Below are 24,770 nucleotides of genomic sequence, written 5' to 3'. Positions count from 1 at the left end.
ATTTCAAAGAATTTTGATTATGATGCTGCTAACCTTTGGCATATGCGTCTTGGACATATGAGTGAACTTGGTTTAGCAGAGTTAAATAAGAGAGGTCTCCTTGATGGATATGAACCTGGTAAATTGAGATTTTGTGAGCATTGTATCTTCGGCAAGCACAAGAGGGTGAAGTTCAATACTTCGACCTGTACAACTGAAGGTATTCTTGATTATGTGCATTCTGATTTATGGGGACCATCTGTTGGGGAACGTTGCATAAAATAAAAAATTTCCTACGTTCACCAAGATCAATCTATGAGTTCATCTAGCAGCGAGAGAGAGAGATGCATCTACATACCACTTGTAGATCGTGTGCAGAAGCGTTCGAGAGAACAGGGTTGAGGTAGTCGTTCTCGTCGTGATCCTCTCACCAGAGATCCTAGCGCCGAACGGACGGCACCTCCGCGTTCAACACACATACGGTCAGCGTGACGTCTCCTCCGTCTTGATCCAGCAAGGGGGAAGGAGAGGTTGATGAAGATCCAGCAGCATGACGGCGTGGTGGTGGATGCAGCAGGACTCCGGCAGGGCTTCGCCAAGCAACTGCGGGAGGAGGAAGAGGTGTAGCAGGGGGAGGGAGGCGCCAAGACTCAGGGTGCAGCTGCCCTCCCTACCCCCCTCCTTTATATAGGCCCCCTGGGGGGCCGGCCCTGGAGATGGGAATCTCCCAAGGGGGCGGCGGCCAGGGGGGGTGGAGTGCCCCCCAAGGCAAGTGGTGCGCCCCTCCCCCCCCCACCCTAGGGTTTCCAACCCTAGGCACAGGGGGGCAAGGGGGGTGCACCAGCCCACTAGGGGCTGGTTCCCCTCCCACTTCAGCCCACGGGGCCCTCCGGGATAGGTGGCCCCACCCGGTGGACCCCCGGGACCCTTCCGGTGGTCTCGGTACAATACCGGTGACCCCGAAACTTTCCCGATGGCCGAAACAGCACTTCCTATATATAATTCTTTGCCTCCGGACCATTTCGGAACTCCTCGTGACATCCGGGATCTCATCCGGGACTCCGAACAACATTCAGTTTGCTACATACTCATATTCATACAACCCTAGCGTCACCGAACCTTAAGTGTGTAGACCCTACAGGTTCGGGAGACTTGCAGACATGACCAAGACGGCTCTCCGGTCAATAACCAATAGCGGGATCTAGATACCCATGTTGGCTCCCACATACTCCTCGATGATCTCATCAGATGAACCACAACGTCGAGGATTCAAGCAATCTCGTATACTATTCCCTTTGTCAGACGGTATGTTACTTGCCCGAGATTCGATCGTCGGTATCCCAATACCTCGTTCAATCTCGTTGCCGGCAAGTCACTTTACTCGTACCATAATGCATGATCCCGTGACCAGACACTTGGTCACTTTGAGCTCATTATGATGATGCACTACCGAGTGGGCCCAGTGATACCTCTCCGTAATACGGAGTGACAAATCCCAGTCTCGATCCGTGTCAACCCAACAGACACTTTTGGAGATACCTGTAGTGCACCTTTATAGTCACCCAGTTACGTTGTGACGTTTGGTACACCCAAAGCACTCCTACAGTATCCGGGAGTTACACGATCTCATGGTCTAAGGAAGAGATACTTGACATTGGAAAAGCTCTAGCAAAACGAACTACACGATCTTGTGCTATGCTTAGGATTGGGTCTTGTCCATCACATCATTCTCCCTAATGATGTGATCCCGTTATCAACGACATCCAATGTCCATAGTCAGGAAACCATGACTATCTGTTGATCAACGAGCTAGTCAACTAGAGGCTCACTAGGGACATGTTGTGGTCTAAGTATTCACACGTGTATTACGATTTCCAGATAATACAATTATAGCATGAATAAAAGACAACTATCATGAACAAAGAAATATAATAATAATAATCCTTTTATTATTGCCTCTAGGGCATATTTCCAATAGTCTCCCACTTGCACTAGAGTCAATAATCTAGTTACATTGTGATGAATCGAATCCCCATAGAGTCCTGGTGTTGATCATGTTTTGCTCGCGGAAGAGGTTTAGTCAACGGATCTGCGACATTCAGATCCGTATGTACTTTGCAAATATCTGTGTCTCCATCTTGAACGTTTTCACGGATGGAGTTGAAATGACGCTTGATGTGCCTGGTCTTCTTGTGAAACCTTGGCTCCTTGGTAAGGGCAATAGCTCCAGTGTTGTCACAGAAGAGAGTGATCGGCCCCGACGCATTGGGTATGACTCCTAGGTCGGTGATGAACTCCTTCATCCATATTGCTTCATGCGCTGCCTCCGAGGCTGCCATGTACTCCGCTTCACATGTGGATCCCGCCACGACGCTCTACTTGCAACTGCACCAGCTTACTGCTCCACGATTCAACATATACACGTATCCAGTTTGTGACTTAGAGTCATCCAGATCTGTGTCGAAGCTAGCGTCGACGTAACCCTTTACGATGAGCTCTTCGTCACCTCCATAAACGAGAAACATGTCCTTTGTCCTTTTCAGGTACTTTAGGATATTCTTGACCGTTGTCGAGTGTTCCTTGCCGGGATTACTTTGGTACCTACCTACCAAACTTATGGCAAGGTTTACATCTGGTCTGGTACACAGCATGGCATACATAATAGATCCTATGGCTGAGGCATAGGGGATGATACTCATCTCTTCTTTATCTTCTTCCGTGGTCGGGCATTGAGCTGAGCTCAATCTCACACCTTGCAATACAGGCAAGAACCCTTTCTTGGACTGATCCATTTTGAACTTCTTCAAAATCTTATCAAGGTATGTGCTTTGTGAAAGACCTATGAGGCGTCTCGATCTATCCCTATAGATCTTGATGCCTAATATGTAAGCAGCTTCTCCAAGGTCCTTCATTGAAAAACACTTATTCAAGTAGGCCTTAATGATGTCCAAGAATTCTATATCATTTCCTATCAAAAGTATGTCATCTACATATAATATGAGAAATGCTACAGAGCTCCCACTCACTTTCTTGTAAACGCAGGCTTCTCCATAAGTCTGCATAAACCCAAACGCTTTGATCATCTCATCAAAGCGAATGTTCCAACTCTGAGATGCTTGCACCAGCCCATAAATGGATCCCTGGAGCTTGCATACTTTGTTAGCATTCTTAGGATCGACAAAACCTTCCGGCTGCATCATATACAACTCTTCCTTAAGATAACCGTTAAGGAATGCTGTTTTGACGTCCATCTGCCATATCTCATAATCATAGTATGCGGCAATTGCTAACATGATTCGGACGGACTTAAGCTTCGCTACGGGAGAGAAGGTCTCATCGTAGTCAACCCCTTGAACTTGTTGATAACCCTTAGCAACAAGTCGAGCTTTATAGATGGTGACATTACCATCCGCGTCCGTCTTCTTCTTAAAGATCCATTTGTTTTCTATCGCTCGCCGATCATCGGGCAAGTCAGTCAAAGTCCATACTTTGTTTTCATACATGGATTCTATCTCGGACTGCATGGCTTCTAGCCATTTGTTGGAATCTGGGCCCGCCATCGCTTCTTCATAGTTCAAAGGTTCACCGTTGTCTAACAACATGATTTCCAGGACAGGGTTGCCATACCATTCTGGTGTGGAACGTGTCCTCGTGGACCTACGAAGTTCAGTAGCAACTTGATCCGAAGTACCTTGATCATCATCATTAATTTCCTCTCCAGTCGGTGTAGGTACCACAGGAACATTTTCCTGAGCTGCACTACTTTCCGGTTCAAGAGGTAGTACTTCATCGAGTTCTACTTTCCTCCCACTTACTCCTTTCAAGAGAAACTCTTTTTCCAGAAAGGATCCGTTCTTGGCAACAAATATCTTGCCTTCGGATCTAAGGTAGAAGGTATACCCAATGGTTTCCTTAGGGTATCCTATGAAGACACATTTTTCCGACTTGGGTTCGAGCTTTTCAGGTTGAAGTTTCTTGACATAAGCATCGCATCCCCAAACTTTTAGAAACGACAGCTTAGGTTTCTTCCCAAACCATAATTCATACGGTGTCGTCTCAACGGATTTAGACGGTGCCCTATTTAAAGTGAATGTAGCTGTCTCTAAAGCGTATCCCCAAAATGATAGCGGTAAATCGGTAAGAGACATCATAGATCGCACCATATCTAATAGAGTGCGATTACGACATTCGGACACACCGTTACGCTGAGGTGTTCCAGGCGGCGTGAGTTGTGAAACTATAACACATTTCCTTAAGTGCGTACCAAATTCATGACTTAAATATTCTCCTCCACGATCCGATCGTAAGAATTTTATCTTTCGGTCACGTTGATTTTCTACTTCATTCTGAAATTCCTTGAACTTTTCAAAGGTCTCAGACTTGTGTTTCATCAAGTAGACATACCCATATCTACTTAAGTCATCAGTGAGAGTGAGAACATAACGATATCCTCCGCGAGCCTCAACGCTCATTGGACCACACACATCAGTATGTATGATTTCCAATAAGTTGGCTGCTCGCTCCATTGTTCCAGAGAACGGAGTCTTGGTCATTTTGCCCATGAGGCATGGTTCGCATGTGTCAAATGATTCATAATCGAGAGACTCTAAAAGTCCATCAGCATGGAGCTTCTTCATGCTCTTGACACCAATGTGACCAAGGCGGCAGTGCCACAAGTATGTGGGACTATAGCTATCAACTTTACATCTTTTGGTATTCACACTATGAATATGTGTAACATTACGTTCGAGATTCATTAAGAATAAACCATTGACCATCGGGGCATGACCATAAAACATATCTCTCATATAAATAGAACAACCATTATTCTCGGATTTAAATGAGTAGCCATCTCGTATTAAACGAGATCCAGATACAATGTTCATGCTCAAACTTGGCACTAAATAACAATTATTGAGGTTCATAACTAATCCCGTCGGTAAATGTAGAGGTAGCGTGCCGACGGCGATCACATCAACCTTGGAACCATTCCCGACGCGCATCGTCACCTCGTCCTTCGCCAGTCTCCGCTTATTCCGCAGCTCCTGCTGTGAGTTACAAATGTGAGCAACGGCACCGATATCAAATACCCAGGAGTTACTACGAGTACTGGTAAGGTACACATCAATTACATGTATATCACATATACCTTTAGTGTTGCCGGCCTTCTTATCCGCTAAGTATTTGGGGTAGTTCCGCTTCCAGTGACCCTTCCCTTTGCAATAAAAGCACTCAGTCTCAGGCTTGGGTCCATTCTTTGACTTCTTCCCGGCAACTGGCTTACCGGGCGCGGCAACATCTTTGCCGTCCTTCTTGAAGTTCTTCTTACCCTTGCCCTTCTTGAACTTAGTGGTCTTATTGACCATCAACACTTGATGTTCTTTCTTGATTTCAACCTCTGCTGACTTCAGCATTGAAAATACTTCAGGAATGGTTTTCACCATCCCCTGCATATTGTAGTTCATCACAAAGCTCTTGTAGCTCGGTGGGAGCGACTGAAGGATTCTGTCAATGACCTTCTCGTCCGGGAGGTTGATCTCCAGCTGGGACAGGTGGTTGTGCAACCCAGACATTTTGAGTATGTGCTCACTGACAGAACGGTTTTCCTCCATCTTACAACTATAGAACTTGTCGGAGACTTCATATCTCTCAACCCGGGCATGAGCTTGAAAACCATTTTTAGCTCCTCGAACATCTCATATGCTCCGTGTTGCTCAAAACGCTTTTGGAGCCCCGGTTCTAAGCTGTAAAGCATGCCGCACTGAACGAGGGAGTAATCATCAGCACGTGACTGCCAAGCGTTCATAACGTATTGGTTCTCTGGGATGGGTGCTTCACCTAGCGGTCCTTCTAGGACATATGCTTTCTTGGCAGCTATGAGGATGATCCTCAGGTTCCGGACCCAGTCCGAATAGTTGCTGCCATCATCTTTCAGCTTGGTTTTCTCTACGAACGCGTTGAAGTTCATGTTGACATGAGCGTTGGCCATTTGATCTGCAAGACATATTTTGCAAAGATTTTAGACTAAGTTCATGATAATTAAGTTCATCTAATCAAATTATTTAATGAACTCCCACTTAGATTGACATCCCTCTAGTCATCTAAGTGTTACACGATCTGAGTCAACTAGGTCGTGTCCGATCATCACGTGAGACGGACTAGTCATCATCGGTGAACATCTCCATGTTGATCGTATCTTCCATACGACTCATGTTCGACCTTTCGGTCTCTTGTGTTCCGAGGCCATGTCTGTACATGCTAGGCTCGTCAAGTTAACCCTAAGTGTTTTGCATGTGTAAAACTGTCTTACACCCGTTGTATGTGAACGTAAGGATCTATCACACCCGATCATCACGTGGTGCTTCGAAACGACGAACTTTAGCAACGGTGCACAGTTAGGGGGAACACTTTCTTGAAACTATTATAAGGGATCATCTTATTTACTACCGCCGTTCTAAGTAAACAAAATGCATAAAACATAATAAACATTACATGCAATTATATAAAGTAGTGACATGATATGGCCAATATCATATAGCTCCTTCGATCTCCATCTTCGGGGCTCCATGATCATCTTCGTCACCGGCATGACACCATGATCTCCATCATCATGATCTCCATCATCGTGCCTCCATGAAGTTGCTCGCCAACTATTACTTCTACTACTATTGCTAACGGCTTAGCAATAAAGTAAAGTAATTACATGGCATTAAATCATTGACACGCGGGTCATACAATAATTAAGACAACTCCTATGGCTCCTGTCGGTTGTCATACTCATTGACATGCAAGTCGTGATTCCTATTACAAGAACATGATCTCATACATCACAATATATCATTCATCATTCATCACAACTTCTGGCCATATCACATCACATGACAATTGCTGCAAAAACAAGTTAGACGTCCTCTAATTGTTGTTGCATCTTTTACGTGGCTGCAATTGGGTTCTAGCAAGAACGTTTTCTTAACTACGAATAACCACAATGTGATTTTGTCAACTTCTATTTACCCTTCATAAGGACCCTTTTCATCAAATCCGCTCCAACTAAAGTAGGAGAGACAGACACCCGCTAGCCACCTTATGCAACTAGTGCATGTCAGTCGGTGGAACCTGTCTCACGTAAGCGTACGTGTAAGGTCGGTCCGGGCCGCTTCATCCCACAATACCGCTGAAGCAATAAAAGACTAGTAGTGGCAAGCAAGTTGACAAGATCTACGCCCACAACAGATTTTTGTTCTACTCGTGCAATAGAGAACTACGCATAGACCTAGCTCATGATGCCACTGTTGGGGAACGTTGCATAAAATAAAAAAATTCCTACGTTCACCAAGATCAATCTATGAGTTTATCTAGCAGCAAGAGAGAGAGATGCATCTACATACCACTTGTAGATCGCGTGCGGTAGCGTTCAAGAGAACGGGGTTGAGGTAGTCGTTCTCGTCGTGATCCTATCACCGGAGATCCTAGCGCCGAACGGACGGCACCTCCGCGTTCAACACACGTACGGTCAGCGTGACGTCTCCTCCGTCTTGATCCAGCAAGGGGGAAGGAGAGGTTGATGAAGATACAGCAGCACGACGGAGTGGTGGTGGATACAGCAGGACTCCGGCAGGGCTTCGCCAAGCAACTGCGGGAGGAGGAAGAGGTGTAGCAGGGGGAGGGAGGCGCCAAGACTCAGGGTGCAGCTGCCCTCCCTCCCCCCTCCTTTATATAGGCCCCCTGGGGGTGCCGGCAGATGGGAATCTCCCAAGGGGGCGGCGGCCAGGGGGGTGGAGTGCCCCCCAAGGCAAGTGGTGCCCCCCCACCCTAGGGTTTCCAACCCTAGGCGCAGGGGGGGCCAAGGGGGGTGCACCAGCCCACTAGGGGCTGGTTCCCCTCCCACTTTAGCCCACGGGGCCCTCCGGGATAGGTGGCCCCACCCGATGGACCCCCGGGACCCTTCCGGTGGTCCCGGTACAATACCGGGTGACCCCGAAACTTTCCCGATGGCCGAAACAGCACTTCCTATATATAATTCTTTACCTACGGACTATTCCGGAACTCCTCGTGATGTCTGGGATCTCATCCGGGACTCCGAAAAACATTCGGTTTGCTGCATACTCATATTCATACAACCCTAGCGTCACCGAACCTTAAGTGTGTAGACCCTACGGGTTCGGGAGACATGCAGACATGACCGAGACGGCTCTCCGGTCAATAACCAACAGTGGGATCTGGATACCCATGTTGGCTCCCACATACTCCTCGATGATCTCATCAGATGAACCACGACATCGAGGATTCAAGCAATCCCGTATACTATTCCCTTTGTCAGACGGTATGTTGCTTGCCCGAGATTCGATCGTCGGTATCCCAATACCTCGTTCAATCTCGTTGCCGGCAAGTCACTTTACTCGTACCGTAATGCATGATCCCGTGACCAGACACTTGGTCACTTTGAGCTCATTATGATGATGCACTACCGAGTGGGCCTAGTGATACCTCTCTGTAATACAGAGTGACAAATCCCAGTCTTGATCCGTGTTAACCCAACATACACTTTCGGAGATACCTGTAGTGCACCTTTATAGTCACCCAGTTACGTTGTGACGTTTGGTACACCCAAAGCACTCCTACGGTATCCGGGAGTTACACAATCTCATGGTCTAAGGAAGAGATACTTGACATTGGAAAAGCTCTAGCAAAACGAACTACACGATCTTGTGCTATGCTTAGGATTGGGTCTTGTCCATCACATCATTCTCCTAATGATGTGATCCCGTTATCAACGACATCCAATGTCCATAGTCAGGAAACCATGACTATCTGTTGATCAACGAGCTAGTCAACTAGAGGCTCACTAGGGACATGTTGTGGTCTAAGTACTCACACGTGTATTACGATTTCCGGATAATACAATTATAGCATGAATAAAAGACAACTATCATGAACAAAGAAATATAATAATAATCCTTTTATTATTGCCTCTAGGGCATATTTCCAACACCATCTCGCAAGAAGTCATTAGGTGGTGCAAGTTACATGCTGACTATTATTGATGATTATTCGAGAAAAGTTTGGCCTTATTTCTTGAAGCATAAATATGAAGCATTCTCAGCTTTTAAGGAGTGGAAGATTATGGTTGAAAGACAAACTGAAAGGAAGGTAAAAATACTTCGGACTCATAATGGTATGGAATTCTGTTCTAAGCAATTTAAGAATTATTGCAAGTCTGAAGGCATTGTCAGACATTACACTGTTCCTTATACTCCTCAACAAAACGGTGTTGCTGAGTGTATGAACAGGACCATTATTTCTAGAGCCCGTTGCATGTTGTCCAATGCAGGTTTGCATAGGCGTTTTTGGGTTGAGGCCGCTTCCACTGCTTGTTATCTCATTCACCGTTCACCATCTATTGCTCTTAATAAGAAAACTCCAATTGAGGTATGGTCTGGTTCACCTGCTGATTATTCAAAATTGAGAGTTTTTGGTTGCACTGCTTATGCTCATGTTGATAATGGAAAGTTCGAGCCTAGGGCTGTTAAGTGTGTCTTTCTTGGTTATAAGTCTGGTGTTAAAGGTTATAAATTGTGGAATCCTGAGACGCAGAAGGTTGTTATTAGCAGAAATTTTATCTTTACTGAAACTGCTATGTTACATGATGTTTCATCTACTAATGTTCCTGTTGAGAGTGAACATCAACCTACTATTCAGCAGCCTACTATTCAGGTGGAGCATGTTATTGAAATAGGTGATACATTTGGTAATGAAATTGTTGATGCACATGATGAACCCGTCGTTGATGATGATCATGTCACTTCCACTCCAAATCAGCCTATTGTTCCACCCATTTGGAATCTTTCACGTGATAGAGTTAGGCGGGGTATTAATAAACCTGACAGGTTAATTGAAGAGTGCAATATTGTTTCTTTTGCTTTGTCTGTTGCAGAAGAAATTGAAGGTAATTCTGAGCCTTCTTCATATTCTGAGGCTATTATTTCTGGTGATAGTAATAAGTGGATGACCGTTGTGCATGATGAGATGGAATCACTTGAAAAGAATGGCACTTGGAATTTAGTAAAATTTCCTAGAGAGAAGAAACATATTCATTGCAAGTGGGTTTTCAAGAGGAAAGAAGGTGTTTCTCCTAATGATGAGACAAGATATAAAGCAAGGTTAGTTGCTAAAGGTTATAGACAGATTCCAGGTATTGACTATAACGAAGTCTTTTCTCCTGTTGTGAAGCATAGCTCTATTCGCACTTTACTCGGTATTGTTGCCATGCATGATTTTGAGCTTGAACAATTGGATGTTAAAACTGCATTTTTACATGGAGAATTAGAAGAGGATATTTATATGGAACAACCTGAAGGTTTTGTTATTCCTGGAAAAGAAAAGCTTGTCTGCAAGTTAAAGAAATCTCTTTATGGATTGAAGCAATCCCCGAGACAGTGGTACAAGAGATTTGACACATTTATGCTCTCTCAAGGTTTCAAAAGGTCTAATTATGATAGTTGTGTTTATTTGAAAAATGTCAATGGTTCAACTATTTATTTGCTCCTTTATGTTGATGATATGCTTATTGCTGCAAAGAGTATGTCAGAGATTAATGAACTAAAGAAGCAATTGAGTAATGAATTTGAGATGAAGGATTTGGGTGCAGCAAAGAGAATTCTTGGCATGGAAATATCCAGAGATAGACCGTCTGGAAAAATATATCTAAGTCAGAAGGGATATATTGATAAAGTTCTTCATCGTTTTAATATGCATAATGCCAAACCGGTGAGTACACCGTTAGCTGCACACTTCAAATTATCATCAGCTTTATGTCCTAAGTCAGATGCAGATATTGAGTACATGTCTAGAGTTCCCTATTCAAGTGCAGTTGGTTCACTTATGTATGTCATGGTTTGTTCTCGTCCTGACTTATCATATGCATTGAGTGTTGTCAGTAGATACATGGCTAATCCTGGAAAAGAGCATTTGAAAGCAGTTCAGTGGATTTTCAGATACATGCGAGGTACTTCTAATGCTTATTTACAGTTTGGAAAAAATGGAGATGGACTTTTTGGTTTTGTTGATTCTGATTTTGCTGGTGATTTGGATAAGGGAAGATCACTCACAGGTTATATTTTCACCATTGGTGGTTGTGCTTTGAGTTGGAGAGCAACTTTGCAGTCTATTGTGGCTTGTTCCACTACTGATGCCGGCTATATGGCTATTTCTGAGGCATGTAAAGAAGCTATCTGGTTGAGAGGTTTATACACTGAGCTTTGTGGAGATTCATCTTGCCCTACCATATTTTCTGATAGTCAAAGGGCCATATATCTTACAAAGAATCTAATGTATCATGAGAGGACAAAGCACATTGATGTCAGATTCCATTATATTCGAGATGTTGTTGCTGAAGACAATTTGAAGGTATGCAAGATAAGTACTCATGATAATCCTGCTGATATGATGACAAAGCCAATTCCGACCAATAAGTTTGAGCTTTGCTCAGGCTTAGTTGGTATTTCTCATTAGTCCTATGGACTTTGACGCACAAGGTGTTTATGCTGATTTGGATGGAGTTATTCACTTTCTTCGACTACTGGAGGGAATTTGGATCAAGGTGGAGATTGTTAAATTATGATCTAAATTCTAGTACCGTATTGGACTAGACGTAGTACATACGGTGTGGGCCTTTGCGTTGGTATCGACGCGTACGAATACAACTCGTTTACTTGTCCTACAAGGACTCCTATGTGTTGCCCCTCATATATACCCCATGTAGTCGCACCTAAGACGTGTCCCATTCTCGTTATTATCTAACACAAGGCTTGGTAGTTCCCATGCTAGCTGATTGGATCATACATTGAACCTATTTAGAAACCTAATGTTTCCCTGTTTTGTTCGAGATTCCACGCAGATGCATTTCAATTAGTGGTCAATTTGATATATTTTGAAGCTAACTTTTTGTTCCTGACTTCTGTGTGCACAGGATTTGGGTATTTTTTTATCACATTCCTTGCTGAATTGTGTGAAACTAATAAAGCAAAGTAGTTCCAGAGAATGAATTGTAAAAATATGTTGATAGAAAATGTCAGCTAGAGCATACAGAAAGGAGTTGGTTGACTGAAAAATAATCAACATGACTTTCTAAAAGGTTGTGGCTGATACAGAGTTCCTGGTTTACTGGTACTTCAAACCAGACCATTCAATTGAAGGTTCTTATAGCCAGCTAAAAGAGACACCAAGCTGTGGATACAGATGAAAGTACAAGTTACGCGACGCACGGAAATAGGTGAAGTCTAAGTGGCATTGGCACACACAATTTTCTCTTGATTTACGATCATGAAGCTCCCGCGGATTAATTAGCATCTATCTGCTGATCATGACAGAGATATGCATGACGAGGATAAGGTATCCCCTTAGAAACACAAATCTGTTTTGTTTTCCAAAACTTTACTCATCGTAAACATTATGTTAGGACCTTGTGTTTTATTATTCAGCATAATGTTGCTTTGTATCATCTTCTAAAATATATTTTTATCATCAATGCCTATTTCAACGTTGTTTCTCGGTGGTTTCTGTAGGTCATCAATAATCCGTTGCAACTTTTGATCAGGTTTGTACATCTCTATTTCCATTTAATTACCCGCTTCACTTCCTCCAAGTGATCATACATATAATATTTGATAATCTGACACTTTTTAATCTATAGTTGGCTAAGGAGATTTAAGTTGCACCCATAGGAAATACTTCAATCATGCATTACCATATGCATTGCAAAGTTCTCTTTTAAATTTATGGAACACCAAAAATATTTTTATTTTACATTACCAGTGATCCGTTCATTCCCTATTATTGTTACTTCCATGGTGATCATTTCCACCTTATTCTAACAAATAATCACCTGGTATTTATGGTTCTCTATTTGTGCATCACCAGTTGTAATGGGTTCAATATATCAAGGGTATACACCGGAGGTCCTAAAAGTATTCCAAATGTGCCAAGTATGTCCTAAAAGATTGATATCGTTCACCACGTGTCCTAAAAGTATTCCAAGTATGTCAATCTACACGTAAAACTAAAAGATTGAGAGGTCATTTAAGTCATTTGCTTTGTTGAATTGTTAATTGTTATAGTGGAAGAGGCAGCCGCCACCTCCAAAAACCTAAGGTTTTCTGCCTTCCGCCGGTGCCGGCGTCGGTCCATCCCGTCTCCGGTGGTCTTAGGGCCATGGAGACGGAGTGGATCTCAGACCTTGCCGGTGGGAGGGCTTCGTTTTAGATCTTTTTTCAACCTTTGTTAGGGTTTGTATCCTGCTCAGGAAGGCGAGACGGCGGCGGCTCCCTGAAGATGGAATAAAAGTCTCCCCGCCTAGCCCCCGTTCCAGTGATGCGTTTGGCATCATCGGTGGGCGTGTGGAGGTGTGTCTCCGGCGGATCTGTCTTTGGTGGATTTGCTCGGACCTGTTCGTCGTTCGTGTTCGTTTGTGTGTCCTCAGGTTGGATCCTTTTGATCTACACTCTTCATCTGCGGTGGGTGCTGTTCTGGTGTGTTGGTTCTATGGAGCCTTAGCACGACGACTTTCCGACTGTCTAGTACAACAACGTTTCCCCGGCTCCGGCGAGGGAGGGGCGATGACAGCGGCGCGCCTTCGGCTCGCTTCAGTGCTTGTAGTCGTCGCTAGGTGGTCTATGGATCTGGATGTAATTTTTTATTATTTTTAGTGTTCGTTGTACTACCATGATTAAAGATGAATAGACTGAAAGTTTTTCCCGCAAAAAAAAAAGAATTGTTAATTGTTTTTGTACAGTCTAAAGATTCGTCATTGTGGTAGATTGTTTTCTTTCCACCGAACTCAGAAATTTTCAGTTCAGCCAAAGAATAGACTTTATCATCAAATATTTTGCTACTGTAATTATCAAATAATCAATATTTGTTTGTAAACACCCATTCGTGTAGCAACGCGTGGGGAATCATCTAGTTTTGATAAAGAGTGAGTAGTCTATAACGCAATGGCAGAACTCCTGCCTTTTTTGCCGTCAAATTTTTTGAAGAAAAAAAAGATGCTTTTCCAACTAAAAAAAGATCCAAAAAAGATTCTGATGCTTTTGAGTGTCTTTTCCGAAGAAAAAGGAAGGACGGGGTCGTCGTCTTCAACGTTCCCCTCAGTCCCTCACCTTCCTCCCCCTCCCCGCGATGCCCTGGTGGAAGAGCGCCGCCTACTCCAGGTCCACCTCCCGCATCGCCGGCGGATACCTTGATCCGGACCACCATCTCCCTAGGCAGCGGCGGCTGCGCCATGTCGACGACATCGAGGTCGGGGTCTCCGCGCTCCACCTGGACGATTCGCTCGCCGCCGCGCGGTCATCCTCGTATCCAGCGAGGAGGGATGCGGTCTGGTCTGGGCTCACGTCCGCGAGCTCGGCGCCGATCTCGTCGTCGCAGAGTAGCATGGAGGTGCCGCCAGCGAGGTCGTCGTCGAAACCCATGCCATTGCCACACCCTCTGCCGCTGCCGCACGAGGAGGACGCCGAGGTGGCGCCAGCGAGGTCGTCGTTGAAACCCATGCCATTGCCCCACCCTCTGCCGCTGCCGCACGAGGAGGAGGCCGCTCCGTCATCCTCGGACCAAGCGACAACGGACGCGATCTGGTCTGAGCTCGCGGAGCGGATCTTGAGGTCACGGAGTAGAATGGATGAGACGCCGGCGAGGTCGTCGTCGGAACCCATGCCGCTGCCCCACAAGGATGACGCCGCATACTCAGCGAGGAGGGACGCGGTCCCGGTGAAGATGGGGGGCGGTCCTGATTCCGCTTCGCTTGAGGCGGAAACGGAGGATCCCATCACGGCTTTGCTCGGCCCCATGGGTCGCCTCCTCCGGCGACTCCATTCAATCGAGGCTTCCGACCACCCTCTGCCAGAGGGGATTAGTGCGAACGGGGTCCGGCTTCTCAGAGAAGGTCTAGAAGGATTGTACGACCACCTCAAGGATGTGCCGGATACAGATCTGGACCCTGGTGTCACGCCCAAATGGTGGATCAAGGAAGTTCGGGAACTTGCTTACGACACGGAGGACTTGTTCGACGAGGTTATGCAATCCGGTGCCGGTGATGGCGTTGCTGTCGGCAGAAGCTCTCCTCTTGGTACCACCATAATTGGGATTATCAGTAAGCGGAAGCAGCGCCTGCCCCAGATTGCACTGGATTTCTCACATTTAATGGCTCGTTTGGATGATGCGAGAGAAAGATGCAAAAGTTTCCAGCTTGCTCCGGAGACAGCCATCAAACCTGACCATGGGCAAGCCAGTACCAGCCGCCACACACCTGACCTGCCCCTCGACCTGCCGGTGTCGGCCGTGTCAATCTCCAATGCCCATGTGAACACCGCTGGCTGTAGCCTAGTTGGTGTAGAACAACCCATGAAGAAGCTTGTTCACTTGCTGGCTTTCGGCGAGGACAACCAGAAGCAACTCAAGGTAATACCTATCTCTGGATCTGCAGGAGTGGGAAAAACTACGGTTGCCAGAACCATATATCATCAGTACGGAGGGGAGTTCCAGTGCCGGGCTTTTGTAAGGGTGTCCCGAAATCCTGATATGAGGAGGCTTCTCACCAGCATCCTCTCACAAACAAAGGCACCATGGACTCATGCCTTTTCTCATGCGCAGGACCTTATTGACAGTATCATCGAACATCTTCAAGGAAAAAGGTACTCCCTCCGTCTGAAAATACTTGTCATCAAAATGGACAAAAACTGATGTATGTAGAACTAAAATACATCTAGATACATCCCCTTCTATTCATTTTGATGACAAGTATTTCCGGACGGAGGGAGTACTGTATTTCCCTATTGATAGTATCACCTCGTGAGTCATGAGGTGCTAGGGTTAATTCGTCCCCGAAATGATAGTATGGAAATTTTATTTGGCTGAAGTGGATTTTAATAATTATCATATTGTGCTTTTATGGAAAACAGGGAAAATGCTTTTCTTATAAAAGAACTCGAATTTGTCCTTTTCTTTTCTTGTAAGGTTCAGTATCATGAACTTCTGAAGGTATCAATGTTCTAGCATGGCATATGCCTATGAGTTTTATGACATTTTTTGGAGATGCTGACATACTCAAACCCCAAACTCATGGATCCATCCTTCCATGTACATTGTCCATTTTCTCGAAAAAGTACATTGTTCACTCTCCTCAGAAAACTAAAAAAAGACAGGAGATAAGTCTGATGTTTTTCTCATAAACATCGCCAATTACTCTTTCCTTAGTTGTATGCGTTCTCGTTCTTATGTATTCCTTTTAGAGATAAATCAAGTTTTGTATTGATTGTGTTTCTTTTGTGTACTTGACCAAATATATTTGTCATGACTTGCAGCTACTTCATTGTAGTCGATGATTTATGGGCATCATCAGAATGGGATATTATTAGCCGTGCTTTTCCTTATGGTGATCGTTGCAGCAGAATACTGACAACCACGCAAGTTGAGGATGTAGCATTAGCATGCTCTCGTTATGAGTCAGAATACATATTTGAGATGAGACCTCTTAATTATGGTGAATCTCAGAAATTATTCTTCAATAATGTTTTTGGTTCCGAATGTGAAGGTGCTTGCCCTAAAGAGTTTGAAGTAGTTGCAGATAGGATTATCAGGAAATGCAATTGTAAGTATAGCAAGCCTGTTGCTCCCAAGCAAGTGGAACCCTGCAATGTGGGAGAAGGTAGAAAGTTCTCTACCCTCCACTTTGAGGACAGATCCTACTTCCCAAGGGATGAAAGATGTTATAATCCTTATTTACAATAAGCTTCCACTTCACTTGAAGGCATGCTTGCTCTACCTTGGTATGTATCCAGAGGGCCGCACTATCATGAAGGATGATTTGGTGAAGCAATGGGTAGCTGAAAGTTTGGTCAGTGACACTGATTATGGTTGCTTTGACGAGCTTGTCAGAAGAGGTATGATCCAGCCTGTTGACACCAACTACGACGGGGAGGTTTTGTCATGTACAGTTAACCACATGGTAATGGATCTTATCAGGTACAAATCCATTGAGGAGAATTTCATCATTGTTGTGAAATATTTTGAATCAACTCTGCTGCTTCCTGACAAGGTTCGTCGATTGTCCCTCCAGTTCGGAGGTTCAAAAAGTGCAAAGATACCAGAAAGCATCAGAGTGTCCCAAGTTCGATCGCTTCTGTTTTGTGGATCCTCCAGATGTGTGCCTTCCATTCCGGATTATGGCATTCTCCGAGTCCTGATTCTTCATATTTGGGCTGATCAAGATCAGATGAGTTTTGACCTCACTAGAATCAATGAGCTATTTCGACTGAGATATCTGATGGTTGAATGTAATATCACCATCAATTTGCCAGACAAGATTAAAGGATTACAATACTTGGAGACACTGCAATTAGATGGAAGACTATCCGCTGTTCCATCAGATATTGGTCATTTGGAGAATTTACGGCACCTCTGCCTTCCAAGCGAGGCTAATGTGAGGGACCTTGACAGGCTGACCAATCTCCAGGATCTTCATCTCACCCTTTCTACAGCACATCCAATTGAGAATCTGGAGGTTACCATGAAATGCATGGGCTCAATTCTCCACAAACTCAACAACCTCAAATCTATAATTCTGGCATCTGCAGGTTCCTTTCCCATAAATACTTCAAGTCTGAGCATTTCGTGTGATGGCTTGAGCAACGTGTCCCCTGTTCTGGCCCATCTTGAGAGACTTGAGCTATTGCCACAGGTTTGCATCTTTCCCAGCCTCCCAAAGTGGTTTAAAACACTCGACAAACTCTGCACTCTAAAGATAGCAATTAGAGAGTTGTCGAACAGTGATATGGATATCGTTAAAGGATTGCCTGCCCTCAGTGCTCTCTGGCTGTATATCCAGACAGCGCCGACAGAGACGATTGTCTTTGGCAAGTCCGGATTTTCAGCTCTCAAGTACTTCAAGTTGAGGTGCAGTGAACCTTTGCTGAAATTCGAGGCTGATGCAATGCCTAATCTTCGGAAGCTCAAATTAGTCTTCAGTGTCCAGGAAGTGCAGCAGCATAGAGTTGTACCTATCTGCATTGAGCACCTGGCAGGGCTTAAAGAGATATCCGCGAAAATTGGGGGTGCAGGTGCTGCTGGCACAGAGTCTGCCTTGAGGATTTCTGTTAGCAATGATCCAAAAAATCCAAAAATCAACTGTCAACTGGTGAACTGGAACTTCTATGCTGAAGATAGAATTATAGCGATACCAGACCAAGCAGCCATAATTATAGAAGAACGGGGTGAGATCCTGGAGGAAAACACAGAATATGAGTACAAAGGGGAAGATGGGGACAGGCAAGCTGATAGCGGGTATGGATTTTTCCTTTCTTTGATTTATTGATTCTTCAAGCAATTTTTCTTGTGTGATGCTAAAAGGTTACTGCAATCAGGACTTCTACGCTGCCGGAATCCTCTCCCTCGTTCCCTTTGAGACCCACCGGCCAGCTATATGGCCAGAGGCTCCTTTCTGTGTGGTCCAGGGCCAGGCACACCTTGAAAGCCGTGCCCCGCACCTTGAAAGCCAGGCCCCACACCTTGAAACCTGCCTCTGAGGGCCACAACGGTCTCCTCTGGTGGTACAACCTCGTGCCATGCAACGCCGGTGAGCTCTCCATGGCCTATGTTCAGGCTAATAGGCTGATGGAGGACCATTGTCGCGTAGATTCATCTCCTACCCTCGGCACCTTTGTTGGTATTTTTGATGGTCATGGTGGTGCCGAAGCTGCCCGCTTCACTGCTGAGCATCTCTTCCCTAATATCCAATCCGAAGCCACGTCTAGCTGGCAGGGCGTGACAGAGGAAACCATCAGGAAGGCGTTCCTGGACACAGATGAAAGCTTCATCGCTCATGTCGAGAAACAATGGTTAGTCAAGCCCCAGCTTGCCGCCGTTGGGTCATGCTGCCTTGTCGGCGTCGTGCACCAGCGGACACTCTTCGTCGCCAACCTCGGGGACTCCCGGGCTGTTCTCGGGAAAGTTGGTCTCAATGGGAAGATTGACCCAGTGCAGCTGACCACTGAACATGTTGCCTCTGACGAGAGTGTCAGGCAGGAGCTCAGGGATCAGCACCCCGATGATCCGCATATTGTGGTGCTTAAGCATGGTGTCTGGAGAGTGAGAGGCTTCATACAGGTCCTTCTTATCCTAATGTTTGGTTTTATGTTGCAGTACGTGCATACATGTTCGGCGCTTACACAGTGGATGATGCAGGTGTCCAGAACAATAGGTGACGCATACTTGAAACATGAGCACTTTAACAGGGAACCGCTCCATAGTAAGTTCAGGCTTCGGGAACCATTCAGCCGGCCTATATTGAGTGCCAACCCATCTATCATGTCACACAGTCTTCAACCAAGTGACCGTTTCATCATATTTGCCTCCGACGGTCTGTGGGAACACTTGAGTAATGAGACAGCCGTCAAGATTGTTCACAAACATGGGCGTACTGTAAGTCTCCACACTTGTATATTTTCTCTCATTCCGCTTTTTTATGTAATAAGGCTTCCTGGCTTTCACCTGTTGCCTAAGATGATCTAAAATCAACTAATTTGTGAAATCTCTGTGGCCATGCCATTTACTATCAAATGTGTCTATTTAATCTCTATTTATGCAAACGTATTCACATTGTTACAGTAGAGAATTTTTACTTTGCATTAAGAAAATTCAGTGTACCGGGGGAATAGCTGTTAACTCTTTAGAGCATCTCCAACAGCCGCGCTATAGCGCCGCGCGCAAAAAACCTTTTAGCGCGCGCGCTGCGGCTGGTTTTGCGCACCCGCCTGCGCTGGCTCCAGCAGCCGCGCCATAATGCAGCGCGCGCGCGCCGTTCCAGCAGAGCGCAAAAATACAGCGCGCGCGACTCGCCGGGCATTTTGCATATATGGATATTTTGGACAAAAATGAACATGTAAAATTTGACACAAACAAGTTGATGAATAAAAGTTCATGCCCACAAGTTCATCAAAATCATGCCCACAAGTTCATCCAACCAAGTTCAAATGCAAACTAAAAGTTCAAGACATGAAAGACACATCAAGCTTCATCTTCATCTTCCTCTTCCTCTTCTTCGTCTTCGTCCTCATCTTCCGAAGACGACTCTTCCGCCTCCGAAGATGAACCTTCCTCCCTATCCTCATCACGCACCGCATCACGCACCGGTGTACAGCGGGGTGAGCGGGGCGCCGGTGTGCGCGTCCATGGCGGGGGGCAGGGCGCCGGCGCCGGCGCGCGCGGGGCGTAGGACGAGGAGAGGGAGAGAGTGCGGGCGCGAGCGCTCGAGTGTGCCGCGCGCTGTAGCTGGCGCTCCAAATACACCGCGCGGATAAGTGTTTTTGACCGCGCGCCCAACCCGTTATCGCGCGCGCGCCATTTTTGCGCGCCCGCTGGAGCGAGCCGCCGCGTTGCGCGCGCGCTAAAAAGGCCTATTTTGCGGCGCGGCGCTAGTTTAGCGCGGCTGTTGGAGATGCTCTTAGTAACTTCATTAGACCATGAAAGTAGCTGTCTAGTGTTGCAAGTTGTGTACTGGGGCGATCCTAGGTAGATACAAGTGAAAATCTTTGCTACCTACAGTTTTGTGCTATTTTTTCAATTTCTATAGATTCCTGCCGTATGCACCTTTGTGTTCTTGATGCTCTTGATTTGTACTCCCTCCGTCCCAAAATAAGTGCCATTGATTTTGTACACGTACTAAATCAACGACACTTATTTTTGGACGGAGGGAGTAATATTTTTGCATACATATGCTAGGTGTTAATCTGCCAAGTAAGACAAGCAGATACGGACGACAATTTGACATGCTTGCTGCAAATAAATAAATAAATTTGACATGCTAGTTTATAAGCCGTAATGTGCACCATAAATTTGATTCACTTGACATAGCTGCCAGGGTAGTTTTCGTTTTTCCTTGTTGGGTGAAGAGTTAGTATCTGTTTGAACATGTGCAAACTCCCTTTATCATTTTTTGTGAGAGAAAGATTGCGTATATTATTATGACTCAATGGATGGCATGCCTTTTCCGTTATGTACAGGGAATTGCGAGAAGGCTTATAGAAGCAGCTCTCCAGGAAGCGGGGAAGAAACGAGAGCTTACTTTGAAAGATATCATGAAGATCGAGAGTGGCGTTCGCAGGCATTTCCACGATGATATAACCGTGGTTGTCTTGTTTATAGATCATGGCCTATCAGCGAAAGATCATGCACAAGAAAGCCGGGCCCTTTCCATAAGTGTACCTTCGGGCCTCGGCGATCTAGCCTGGGCGTAACTTTGGTTTTACTGTGCTCGCCCGTCGAACTAGAGTATGTATGATGATTGATCACTACTTTGATGCTGCTGTGCTCGTCTGTCAAACTGTGTATAAAATGACCTCGAAAACCCTTTTATCCAGAAAAAGGTGCTTTAACCCAACATTTTCTTCCGGAGAAAGCTGGGTAACGACTTTTTGAATGATTTGAAGATTGCTCACTAGGCCTACCGCGCGGTGACTTGCTGCGTGACTTTGCTCGCATTATAAAGCCTGGGTATGTTGTTCACTCGGAGGGACACAGATCATCTTATAGTCGTGTGTATCGCTGCTTGTTCTGAGCTACGTACTACTTGGATACAAAAGACGCGACTTGTTCTTGATCATGCTTACCCACGCATGCAGTTTTTCAGCTCACACACTGTGTATCATCTTGGGCTCGTATGTAGCGCATCGCGTCGCAGCTCCTGCCGTGGGTGGAGATTCGGCATGTGCTGGGGGCGATCGATTCTGCTGTCGAGAGGTGTGGCATTTTGGAAGTAAAAGCTGGTTTGTTTCTAAATACTGCAATAGCGATAGGAATGACTACCTGTCAGACTGACTCCAGAAACGGGTCAGTCGAATGACAAAATCAAACAACAACCAATTCAGAAAACGATCTGACTGCCACAAACTTGGGGCCAGTCGAAAAGCCCAGAATGACTAGCGTCAGGGTTTGTTTCTGAGTTTTTTCTGACTTCTGGCCAAAGCCCACATCTAAAACGGGCTTGAATCCGCTAAGAAACTAACCCACTAAACAACATCCACCTAACGCACACACAGTTCTCTCAAAAAAAAAAAAAACCCTAACGCACACAGAACAAAGTCTTCTTCCTCCCCTTTCTTCCCGATACCAGAGGAGTGAGCCGCCGCCATGGATGTGAAACAAAACTCAGATGATCTGATCTCTTCTGGCCTCTGTTTAGTTCTTTTGCTAACATTTCTTCCTCCCAAAGCCCTTCTCCTCCAGTCGCCCAGAGATCACAAGCAGAAAAACCAGAAAAATGGATGAGTTCTCATATCATTCTGAGATCTCAGACCTGTCAAGAAAAAGACCAAACCAAGTAGAGACAAACCTGGAGGTGAAAGTGCTACACGTATTTCAAAGGTAATATTGATAATCCTCCACCACTCCTTTGATCAGGCATCATATCGCCTTGATGCAGATAACTGACATCACATCCTCCCTTTTAGTAGATCAGGAAAAGTACACTTGCTCTTGTTCATGAGATACACCTGACAGATGTAAAAAAAAAAGTGTTATGTGTTCAGAAACTACTGAATGTGCTGGTGTGTTGTGCTGATTTGAAACATATGAGTAGAAAGTTGCATATTCAGAGAACTAAAGTTGCTTGTCCTGAAAAATGCTGGTGCATGAATGTACTTGGGTCAATTTGTTTCTAATTCTCGCAACAAATAGCTTGCACTTCCTGAGTAGCAAAAAAAAAAACATTTAGATATGCAGTTTCAATTATACCATAGCACCTACGCAGATATCTGAACAAGTTATTTATCTACAGTTAATCCAGAACACCCGCAGATATCAGAATTTCATGCACAAAAAAATATAACAAAAAAATCTGTACTCATGTAGTCATTTATCTACAGTTAATCCAGAACAACCCCCAGATATCAGAATGTTATATAAAACAATGCACGCAGAAGATACCACCAAAAATTATGCAGTTCTGAAGTTATTTATTGTAGTTATTTATTTCAAGTTAATTCAGAACACACCAGCAAATGAGAAATTCTTCTTATAAAATGCTAGTAGAACATTATAGCCACAAATTCATAGTAATTTAGTTCATAACCTACAGTTATAACAGAAGACAAGATGCATTTCCATTTTGATGAACTAGATCATGAAAAGTATGCTTGCTCTTGTTAATTTTAAGGTGCAACTACCAGAAATAAATTCATTATGCAAAAGCGCAAAACTGAGTTTCCACTTTCAGGTAAACGTACTAGGACAAGATATTTACCAGCAAGGATGTTGTTACAGTGCAGAAAGATAAGAAGACAACACGGTTAGCAAAAAAAATTCAATCAAAAATGTTTGTGTAGATACTAACATTTATTAAGTTATTATGAATACAAACATTACTCCTATAAAAAATTTCAGGTGCAGAAAAATTAAAAACAACATGATCAACATCTACAATCAGATGGAAATTCAATTCATGTGACTCGGCAGGTTATTTTCGTATTTCTCAGCATAGAAAAAACAGAAAAGAACAACTAACCTGCTGCTTTTTCCTTATGTAGAACACGGTAGATGCGCAAACTTATGGAGTACAAGAAGACCAACTGTACGCTGCACAAAAGAAAGAATCAACTGAAAAGATGAATTATAACAGTAATGCATATAACTCATGAACAACAAATAAAATTATGCACACTTTTGCAAGGACTCTGTTGTAAATATGATTTGCAGGAATTAATTGAAGTTCAGTTTGGAAAGCAAAGTTGCAAAGTGATTAATGAATTGCTAGCACCAGAAGGAGTCACACAGTCGTACACACAACTCATGAAACAGATGACTCTCATGAGTCATCTTCAAAGTGACAACATGTCAATCCCTATAACAAGTTTCACTTCGCTCTTGACAATAGGCATGGATGCTCAGGTATGTCTCCTTAAAAATGTAATCTATAATTAAACATTTTCCATGTAGTTAAATATTACAGAATTTGTACATGACAATATTTATATCGCAGGATCACCACAAAACAACAGATCCAATAACAAGCAACCATCATATTGAAGAAGCAGATGAAGATGAAGTTAATGAGGATAGTTCTGAATGCAATAGTGAATTTTACCTGGACTGCAGTAGTGATGAGAATGAAACTGATGCGGAGGAAGATTACCTGAAGCAAAATACAGTAAGTTGTGAACAGTTGTCTGCAGATCATGAGTATTCAGAGTCGCAGCAAGTAGAGCAGAGTTGGCACAACTCTATTTCAGATGTTGTGCAAGAAATGTTGACAAATCAAGAAGAACAGATAGCATGTATCAATGAGCCAGCATTGCAAGGTCATGATTATGCGGAAACAACTGATACATATGGCACAAGTGGGAGTGACGAATCAGAGTTTAAAACAGATCAACAACAATATGAAGAAGCACATAAAAACAACTCTGATCTTGATAGCAGTGATGAGTTACCAGAGTCAGACCAACAAGGTGAGAACATGCATCTATCAGGCAGTCATGACATTGGACACCAACAGGATGAGGCCAACAATAAATCAAACAAAGATAAGAATAAGTTATCACATGAAGATATTGAATTTTTTCTTGAGAATGAGGTCACAGAGAAGGCGTTGAAACTAAGCCAAGAAGATGAAAAGAATCTCATGGCAACACTAAACATGTCATTTGAAAGTGATGCTGATGCACACAGATTCTACTATGAATATGCAGCTATCGCAGGATTCTCTATACGGAAAGCTGCAAACTATCACTGCCAAAAGAAAGATGCTG

The 24,770-nt window shown here is 44.4% G+C and overlaps 1 pseudogene; it reads left to right on the top strand.

Moving 5' to 3' along the window:
• The first annotated feature begins 14,141 nt into the window (after window positions 1-14,141).
• LOC119312515 lies at window positions 14,142-21,454 on the top strand (annotated as a pseudogene).
• Window positions 21,455-24,770: the final 3,316 nt, after the last annotated feature.

This window comes from Triticum dicoccoides, chromosome 5B (assembly GCF_002162155.2).
Source record: "Triticum dicoccoides isolate Atlit2015 ecotype Zavitan chromosome 5B, WEW_v2.0, whole genome shotgun sequence".
Lineage (NCBI taxonomy): Eukaryota > Viridiplantae > Streptophyta > Magnoliopsida > Poales > Poaceae > Triticum > Triticum dicoccoides.
This window is presented reverse-complemented; position numbering and strand designations above follow the sequence as displayed.